Genomic DNA, 10,681 nt, shown 5'->3' with positions numbered 1-10,681 from the left:
AGGGATGGCATTTCTACCCCCCTGCTTAGGATTTTATGGCTGCCCTGAGAATTACATTGACAGAAGACAGATGAGGAGAAAAGTGTGCACCTTTAATATAAGGCTTATAGGATGTAGAGACTTCTTAAGGAATGAAGGTCCGAAGAAACGACAAAACTTATGATTTCTATTTGGCTACTTTCCCACGATTGCCTCTTTGTTCAAACTGACTCTATGAGATGATAAGGGAGATAAGAACTATTTGACAAGGTCTGCTTGTAAAGAATTCTCTGGGTCTCAATTTCTCCTCCTTAATCAGGATGGGATTCTCCTTCTCTTATAGATAGGATCTCTTTCACATGGGAATTTCATTTCTGCTTTTAAGGAGGGATTGCTATTTATTTTAAGTACCTTGAACTTAAAATGGTCAATATGCCAGAGACATATTTTAGCATAGTGGGTTGTGAATTCCTTCAGCAGCATTTCAGAAGTTTTGCTGCCAGGAAAGCAGAGCCCAGTCACACTTCAGGCTCTTTGAAAGGCACAGGTCTGGGCATAGCAAAATGGGCAAGGGTTCTCTCTGGATCAGGGGATCCTGCTTTTGAGGGACTTTGCAGCATGACAGCCAAGGAGACAATAGCCTTTGCTGACAAAATGAAGTTCCATGGAAGCTAACTTGATGAATTTCAGAGTATAGCTGATATCACAGCAAAGAATCTACTCAGTTTGGCTAGACATTGTATGCTGTGGGTCTCTACTCTTTCTGGGAAAGTCTGTCTGAAAAAGTTTTGCTGGCTGGTCTATAGTGTAACAAGGAACACGGTTTTCTGAGGTGTTCACCATCTACCTTGGTGGTAGGAAGCTCAGGTAGTAGGAATTATGTGACAGGAAGTTCTAAAATGCTAAAAGCATGGACTTTGGAGTCAGAACACCTGGACTCCTGCCCTGTCCTGGCAGGTTCCAAGAGCTTGGTCTGGACAATCTACTTAATGTCTCTAGCTCCCTACCTCAAGATTAGGGAGGGTACTGCTCACCTCAGATTTGCTGAAGATGAATAGAGGAGTATGGCAAACATTCAACAGCAGTCTGGGGTTTGGAAGGACTGTGGTCATGATCGTCTACTAACACGGACGTTCTCATCTTTTCCATTTTGATTCCAACGCTGCCTTATTTGGAAGTGACTGCCCTTCTGACATGATAGAACATCACCCTCTAAGACCTAGCAGGGACTTCAGATAAGTACTTATTTCATACCTTTTGCTGGTTTGTCGGGTGAAGAACTAGGTGCTAAGGAGATAGATTCCCTTGTTCATTTATTAAGTATTTACTGACCCCAAACCCTACAAATCTAAACATTGGATCTCAGATCCCCAACTCTTCAGCTAGGGAATTCACATCTTGAGGACCAAGAGGTGGAAATCTCAAGTTGGTGACAAATGCTGAATTAGAAGATTCTGGCTATACTTTCACAAAAGATTACTTTTATAACCAGTTGAAATTGTATAATTTCAACTGAAAATAACAGCTTTTCTTATGGCACACCACCATTATTTGGTGCTTGTTGCTCATGGTTTGTTTGGCGATATTTGGAGAGCAAACCCAGCTAAGGTAACCTCAGATAACTACAATTTCCAGGAAACACTTCAGATTAATCCTCAGGCTGCCTGGTAACAGTATGGGCTTTTTGTTTCCTATGTGTGGGATTGCAATTGGGTTTGTGTGGACTCTACTGATAGGATGGCCTTGAAGTCATTATTGTAACCCCAGGAACTTTAAGGAACTTAGAGCAGAGGTCTTGCTCATTGCACATTCTTGGAATGGCAGTTCTGGTCATATTGGAGTCAGCCAAAGCAATCTGTTAATTTGTTCATTTCTTAAGTGTCCATTGAGCCTCTCTTGCCTGCCAAGCCCTCTGGAGGGTATACAATTGAATCAGATGAGGACTGTGCTCTCAGCCTAGAAGAGAAGGCAAGACAAGCCTAGTGTAGGGTAGAGAGAACTGGGGAACCCAGGAGAACAGATAGAACTGATAACAAGCAGTTGGATTGGGCTGGGACAGTATTCACACTGTGCATCACTGTATACATACCCAGCAATTTTCCCATAGTAGCTTACAAATTCTCACCTACACGGACTGTCAGTTTATGAGCAAATGTAGCTCAGAGATGTTATCAACTTGCCCCATGTCACCACAGAGCTTGTACATGACAATTTGAAACAAGGTTAACCTGTCCCCAATACAAAAATCTCCTCCCAATTTTGTTTGGCTGATGTTAAAATGGAGTGTGGGCAGGGAGGCAGGGTGTGTTTGAGACATAGCAAGTGAGAAGTAGAAGGTGGCATGCCAGGCCCAGAAGGACCCTCAGTGCCAGCTGGAATTTGGGCTTTAACTTGTATGCACTGGGAGCCATTTTTATTTGTTCTGGCCATTCTTTTTCCACAGAGGATGATAAGACCACTGGAGGCAGGGAGAAGGGTTCAGAGGCTGCAGCAGAGATTTGAGCTGGATGGGGAGCCAGGAACAAATGTGCTTTTCTGCACCATGAGGCCTGGGTTGGGGCTGGGGTGAGTGCAGCTAATTATTGAAGGGGCTCTACACATATGCCATGTTGGCATGTTATTTTGAGAAGGCACTTGAGGAAAAGATGTAGGAAAGCTTTCTGACCACCCACCCCCTCCTGCCCAAAAGATGGTCTCAAAAAATATTCTTCTCTTCCTAGCACAGAATGGGCACCTTCCTCGAGAAAATTTCGTCCCCTGAGACTGGGAGACAACACTAGTCTGGGCCTGAACAAACCAACCTACTAAAGTAACCCTTCCCCCTCCCTCTCTGTTTGCCCATGCATTTCCTAGCCCATCCCCCAACTTACTGCCCCCAGGCTGAGCCACACTGGCCACATCTCCACAGTTTATCACTCTGGGTGTAGGACAGTATAAAAGCTTTGGGGACTAATAGCTTCTTGGAGTCTCGTTTTCCTTCTGAAAACTCCAGTGTAGACGTAAGAATATTAAAAATTCATAGGTTTTCCTCCTGTTCATCTGTCTTCTAGCAGCTTAATTCCTAGAAGCCAACAGGGTAGGAGGTTTTTCCTCCCATACTGGGGAACAGACATCAGGTAGGTCTTCATTTCTGGTTTGCTAATGGTTATTACAGTCCCCATTTTGTTGGCAGAGGCCTGTAAGCAGTAGGAAGTTGAACAAGCAGACCCTTCTTTGCCCAGCATTTACTCAATACATGACATTCACACACGTGAATGACACACTCACGTAAGCAGTGGGCCTTCACCTTACGTTCATCCCAAATTCAGGATGGTGGGAAAATGCAGGAATGTGCAGCTTCCATGGAGGCAAAGTTGATGGGCTGCCAGAGAATTCCTAGACCGCTCTGAGCAAAGATCCAGCCAGTGCAGTCATTGGATCTATACTGATAGGCACTAGAACGTTCACTCCTCGGCCCTGGGGCCTGAGGCTCAGAAGAGTCAAATAATGTGTTCAAGCACACACAGCTAGTAAAAAGCTGAGCCAGGATCGATTGTTCCAGCTCTATCACTGCCTTTCTGTAAGTTTGGAATTATTCTTCAAAAGATTTCTATGGGAACTAAATAATGAATATAATTCCTAGTTTAGAAGCTAGCACCTAGCAGGTGCCTGAAGCACAGGAACATACCTTTCTTTACTGCAGAAGTACACACAGCTTCCTAATCACAGAATGTTAGAATCAATGATATATCAGAGCGATCTTATAACCCGACTTCCTTGCTGTGCAAGAAACAGAATCAGATGGGGTTTGGGGGCTGCTCTGGTGGGAGTTAGGTATTGACCCAACTAGGGCTAACCCTCCCATCTCCTGACCCAGGATCCTTTGTTACTTCTACACCACGCTCCCCCTGCTTCGGGCTTTCACCCACCTCCTGCCGCACAGGGCAGCTCTCCAGCCTTTGCTTCCTTCTCTTTTCCCCTTCCTCTCTTCGGTCTCTTGTCTCCTACATTTATTCACTCAGTCACTTAATGTTTAGTGACTGAGTCAATGTTTGCGGTGTGCGAGGCACTCTGTTGGCACTAGAGATGCAACTGTGTGACAGTTTGGGTTTTTGTATGACATTGTGGGATTTCATACATCCTGGAGTTTGAATAATTTTAGATGTGGCGTCTTCTCTGTGTTGGCCTCAGACTTCATCATTCCCTCTGGTTCCCCCTCCTGATTCAAACCCCTGCAGGCTTTTCAGCTGATGAGCATGGTCTTCTCCTCCCTTCCCCTGCAGACAGTAGGAATCCCATACAGGGGAACCAGAGCTCCTCGGGGAAATAGGAAATCACAGGTCTGGACAAGGAGATATTCAAGAGGAGCCTGGGGCAGTTTGATAGCTTCCTTGAATTCTGGTACAAAGAATAATGGGCCTTATCAAAGGGATGTAAGAGCCAATATGAAGGAGCTCCTGTTGACAAAAGATGGAAACTTTTTGTAAAATGATCTTATAAACTACGAACACCCAATTATGAACTTATGCACACATGAGATCAAGAATCATTTGATTCCAGAGCATTAACACTTGTGAGAAGAAGTGTTAAGCATAATTCCTACCATTCCTGAACTTGTATTTCAAGGTAATAAAATAGTGCTAGTTGAAGATTGTGAATCATATTGAAAGGAGTGGCATAATCAGATTAAATAAGAATCATCCATTGATGAAACCATTAGATGTTTTAATAAGGCAGCTTATAATGGAGGAATCAGATTCACCTGCATCTCTGATCAGCCCACTTAGTAATCCTCAGGTACTACCACTTGCCTCTTGATGTGTTGCACGTGAAGCACATAGAAGCAGTTATGAAGTGTTTATGCCAAAACATTCATTATACTGTTTAACAGAACCAAAGTTCAGCAAATAAGGCACAAGCAGAATTTGACGAATGGGCTGTGTGTGTATGGCCTTCACACAAAGAATGGTTTTATTTACAACCCTTAAATCTAAGAACCAAAGGATGTGTTGAGAGACCATATGCGACCTCCAAAGCCTGAAACATTTGCTATCTAGCCCTTTAGAGAAAAAGGATGTTCCCCAGGTATCCGGGAAAATTCAGGGTTGCCGATTAGAGGAGGATAGCACATAGATTCAAGCAGGCCAACCCAGAATGTGGAACAAGGTTATTTTACCAATTTTCTGTAACAGGAGGTAGAAAGAAAATTCGGGATGAGGAGCTGGATGGCTGGGGACAAAACATTCGAAGGATACAGCATTGTTATAGGCGGGCATTTGGTTCCCGACCTAAAATATATACTTTTGACAATAGGAAAATGTAAGGGTGCTTCATTTTGTAGCCAATTATATGGCACATTGAAAACGAAGCATTTTTTTTTTTAGAGTTATGTAATGAGAAAGTGACATATTTGGAATTTGCTTCAGAATACTTCAGTGAAGAAATAAAAGGGAAAGGAAAAACAAGGGCTGATGAAGTGTATGTGAGAAAATACTGATTGTTGAATCTGGGAGATTTTTATTACAAAAACTCCCAAACTTTAAAGGCCAAGTAGTATGATTGTGCTTGAGTCTAACAAATCAGTGCTGAGATGATTTTATAGAGCTCTTCGGGCCATAGGATGCCCAATATCTTATTAAACATTTCTGAGTGTGGTGGTGGTGGTGGTGGGGGGGTTTCTAGAAGAGATTAGCATTTGAACTGGTAGGTGGCGTAAAGACTTTGCCAACTATCCTAAGTCATCCTCCACAATTTGTTCGTTGGGTGGCCAACTAACCGTGGTGACAGGGATGAAAGTTATGCATGGGCCAAATAGCACAGATTCCCATCTACCAAGGTTGATTTAACCATCTCGAACTTGACTGACCAGCCTTCTGGCAACAGGGACCAAACCTTAATCCTGGAATGGTACCCATTACTCTTGGAGACCAACTTGGAGGTAAGCAGGGTCTATGGAGCTCATTCTACCCTAAAAGGGCAGTGGCTTATGTCTGATCCTCTAGATGTTCTGGGTTTGCCTTTCTAATGGGTCTTAGCCACTATTACTCTCCAAGGCCTTACTGAGCATATGATCCACTAGCCTGGACCTTACACAATACCTCAGTAGATCAGGGTCCCTACTTTACATGACAGGAGGACAGTGATCAGGAGTATACAAGTTGTAGGCCATACTGGGAGACCCATGCGCTGCCCTCCTGATGAAGCCTGAATAGCCATGAAGGGGAAAGCTTTAGGGGAGCTCAGCCCCAGCCTCCAGGATGTAGTAGATGCACTGAATCATATGTGACAGCTATTCCCAGACCTGTAGGTTTTCCCTACTGGGGACACAGAAGGGTAGAAGCCAGTGTGTCCTTCCCTTATTCCCAATGTCTGACTTGGCACCTTTGCGTTTACTGCCCTAGTAAGTCTGGGCCTTGCAGGATAAGATGTTCTGATCCCCTCCCCCCAGTGGTGAGGAATTTCACTGTGAGGAGGCCAAGCAAGCTTTAGCTTTTGGGAACCTCGGGTTGCTGGTGTCCAGAGACCAGCAGACAAGAAGGGCTGCTGTCTTGGTCAGAGTAATTAGTCCCAATCATCAGGAGATGGGATGGCTCTTGTGTAAAAGGAGCAGGAAGGAATAGGGTGGCACCTAAGTAGCCCATTAGGCTACTTCTCAGAGCTCCTTTGCTTAGTGGTGATGGCAAATGGTAAGTGCAAATGGATTCAGTGCCTCAAGGATGAGAGCCTGGACCCAGCAGAGATGCCCGGTTTTGTGGACTCAAAATCATTCTCTGGTGGGGATATGTTTCATCCTACTTATCTCCCTTTTCTCAGTTTCTTCCAGGAAGACAGGACTGTGGGATTCTGAAACAGCCACCCCTGGATCTGTGCAGAGACCACTCCAGGTGTCCTGTCACCATCACACTGCCCCCACCTGCTCACGTGGCAGGTGGTGTGCAAGGGCTTTCTATGTTACATGGCAACCCCTGCTTGCTTCCCTCTTCCTGCCAGTGATGGTCCTTGGGGCCCTTTCTTATCAAGTGCCTACATACTACATTGAGTTTGCTTCATGGAGAACCTACCTGAAGCCGCTTGTATCTGATATTCCCAGAATATTCCTGCAGAATATTTCACATTCCTGCAGAACATGATCATGTGCCCATCTTTCTGATTTATGGCCACACTTCAGGGAACAAATGGTTTAAGGTAGTTGCATTATAATTCCCCCTCCCATCTCAGAAATTACTTGTAAGAACATAATTCCCCTCCGATGCAGCTTTGAGCTCTGTCTCCTCCTCAAGTCCGTTAGTGTTCAGCTAGAAGAGCCGCAGTAAAAACCAGTTCCATCTGATTATCACAAAAAGGGTCTTGTTTTCTGTTTGTTGAGTGACTGTTAGCCAATAAACATTTGTGTAGAATTTTACAAAGTCAAATCTGATTGAGTTCTTTCCTTGGTCCATACAAAATTCCAGGGAGGGGCACCTGGGTGGCTCAGTCGGTTAAGCTTCTGACTTCAGCTCAGGTCATGATCTCACAGTTCGTGGGTTCGAGCCCCACATCAGGCTCTGTGCTGACAGCTCAGAGCCTGGAGCCCACTTCGGATTCTGTCTCTCTCTCTCTCTCTCTGCTCCTCCCCCAGCTCATGCTCTCCCTTTCAAAATAAATAAAAACATTAAAAAAATTTTTAATCCAGGGATGCCAGTTTTTCTTCCAATCTCCTCTTACAGATGAGGAACTTGCAGCTCATGTTCTCCTGTTCCACCTGTTTCCTTCCCCACCTCCTGCCAGCCCACAATTCCTGCAAAATAACCACGATGCAAACTCTAAATCCCAACTTGATCCTTCGTGCACTGTTGTACCTATCACCACACTGTTCGTATGTTGGCATGTTAAGAGATACATTAATGGATTATCCACTTCAAGATTCTGGACCTCAACTAAAATAATTGCATGTAAAATTTGCACACTGTAGAGCAATACACAATTGAATGGACAATAATGAACCCTGAAAATACAGTGACATTCCTAAGCATTCTGGAATTCCTAAGTATTTTAGGTTTTCAAGGTAATGGGGAAATATGGTATGATATTGTACTCAGTGGGTGGCAAAATGCGGTGCTGCATTTGAGTGCAAGGAAAGGACTTGCATCTGGATTCACATATGGGCATGTTAGCAAAGATTCAGCACCAAAGGTTGGAGGACAGCTCAGAAGCAGACAGGAAGCCTGGAACAATACAGTCCAGCTAACCTGAGATGGCTGGGACCAGAGGAGCTTCACTCAGTGATCTTCAACTGAACTCCAGTGTGACCCTGACTCAGACTAGTTCCCGGCACATGCTGAAAATAAAGAAGAGGCTGCTTCTGATGGTTTCTGGAAGCATACAGGGTAGATTTTATAAATAGTCTGTCTTCTGAAAAACTTCAGCTCAGGCAGGAGGACTGAAGGATGTTAGCGGCCTCCTTCCCTCCCCCAGTTCACCTCTGAGGTGTCATGATTGGTTCTCCTAGGTTTCTCAGTGCTGGGTTTTATATTGCAATCCTAAAAATAGTTCTTAAACCTGAAGATTCAGGATACATCAGCAAGCTTGTCAGGATTTTAATGTACTCCACCCCTTAACGGACCCGGGGAAGGTGGTGGTAAATCCAAAAATAGAGGTTTTGTTTGAAGCCATGTGGCAGTGGCTAGATTCCTTGTTACTGCTGTTGTGCGCATGCGCATCTGCATGCACACATGAGGGGAGTTAGTGATTTGTGGGAAATCCAATATCTAGGTCCTGAGTTAGGAGATTATAGGGGACGCATTGCAGAGCAGATACTGCTTTCTGGTCTTCACTGGCCTCTTGGGTGCCTTCCTGGCCTTGGCTGCTTTCACTTTTTTGGGATTCTTGGCCTTCTTGGTTCCTGCAGTTGCTAAAGGCTTCTACGCCTTCTTTGGGGTCTTCTTGGCACTCTTCTTGGGGGTACTTGCCCCCATGGCCTTCTTGGGGTTGGCCACGCCTGCCATCTTGGCTTCGGGCTTGGCTTTCCCTGAGGCCACCTTGTTGAGCTTGAATGAACCCAAGGCACCAGTGCCCTTGGTCTGAATCAGGGTGCCCTTGCTCACCAGCCTCTTGAGGCCCAGCTTCATGCTGCTGTTTTTCTCCAGTCAATGCCGGTGGCCGCCAACACCTTCTTGAGCATAGCTAGGGACACATCACTGCACTCCCTGGAGGCAGTGACAGCCTTGCACTTGGTGACACCTGCAGACTTGTGGGCCTTTTCATGAGCATCTTCTCAGCAGGGGTCAGAGTGGCAGGTGCAGCAGGGCACAGAGACTAGCTGGGACTTGGCCCCTAGATATACATTAGCTAGATACCAGTCCACTGTTTTCAGCAAAGCCAGAAAGCAGTGGTCTGCTTTGCAATGCAGTCCTTATAATCTAACCCAGGACATAGCTATGATTTCCCACAGTGATGGTATTTTGTTTTTTTTTTTTTTAACTTTTTAAATTTATTTTTGAGACAGAGAGACAGAGCATGAACGGGGGAGGGGCAGAGAGAGAGGGAGACACAGAATCGGAAGCAGGCTCCAGGCTCTGAGCCGTCAGCCCAGAGCCCGACGCGGGACTCGAACTCACGGACTGTGAGATCGTGACCCGAGCTGAAGTCGGACACTTAACCGACTGAGCCACCCAGGCGCCCCAATGGTATTTTGTATTTAACACACTTTCTCCCATCTATTGCCTTTCACCTCACTCTTATACAAATACATGTGTCATCAAGACTAGGCAGAGATGGGAGTGTGGGGTGGGGGACACTTTCCGGGGTAGCCATTAAAATACGGATTAGAAAGGACCCTGTTAACTCTGAGAAGAAAAAAAGCTGGAAGGTCACAACACGTATAGGAGACAGATACCTTATGGCTCTTCTATTCAAATCCCCTTCAGTTTTATAGGCAGAAAGACTAAGGGCACAAGTCAAGGTGATTTACCCAAGGCTACCCAGCAGAGGTCTTTGAAGTGTAGAAAAGACAAGTGACTTGCTCAGTTTCATCATCTCTGAAATGGAACAAGGACCTTCCTCAGGGTGGGAGAGGGAAGAGGCCAATACATAGCAATGGACTGGATTCTGAGAACAGAAAATCCCCCATACTCAAAGTGCAGATGCTGTGTGCAGCTGGGGCAATGTACTTTTGGGTTCTGTGTGCATGGAGCTGAAAGCCACGCAGTGGCTGAAACAAAATAGTCCAAGAGGATGGGACATCCTCCTCAAAGTGAGGAAACTTTCAACCTCCAGCCCCTATCAGCCACTGGCTATGGTCACTTAGGGAGATGGGAACTTCCAGGCACCTTTAGCTGTCTGGGTTGGAGTCAGAGCAAGCCCAGCAGCAGCCTGAGGTGTTGGCTTTGAGAAAGCACACCATATGTGGTAATTCACCTGGCTTCTGAAGGGATCATTCTGGGGCTACGATGATCCTTACGTCAGGACTCCTTACGTCTTTGAGAGTGGCACTCATCTCTTCCATGCTGCAACAGACGTTGTCTGGACCATCCTGGCTGAGATGCATCCATTATATGCATTCCATTGGGCCTTTCCTACTATAATAGCTTCTATCCCACTGGTAAAAGAACTAGTGAGAATTTGGTCAGTTACCAACTGTGTCCACCCTGATTGTACATTTAGGAACTGGAAAAGTGACTAGCAGATGGGGCAGTGGACCATTTCAGTTCTATTGTTGGTCAGAGCTGGTTCAGAACCCCATTTA

The 10,681-nt window shown here is 45.4% G+C and overlaps 1 pseudogene; it reads right to left on the bottom strand.

The window, feature by feature from the left end:
- Nucleotides 1-497: 497 nt before the first annotated feature.
- Nucleotides 498-10,441, bottom strand: LOC124507571 (histone H1.4-like; annotated as a pseudogene).
- Nucleotides 10,442-10,681: the final 240 nt, after the last annotated feature.

This window comes from Lynx rufus, unplaced genomic scaffold, assembly GCF_022079265.1.
Source record: "Lynx rufus isolate CCGP_SWC_20201006 ecotype Redwood Valley unplaced genomic scaffold, mLynRuf1.p SCAF_12, whole genome shotgun sequence".
NCBI classification, from domain to species: Eukaryota; Metazoa; Chordata; class Mammalia; order Carnivora; family Felidae; genus Lynx; species Lynx rufus.
This window is presented reverse-complemented; position numbering and strand designations above follow the sequence as displayed.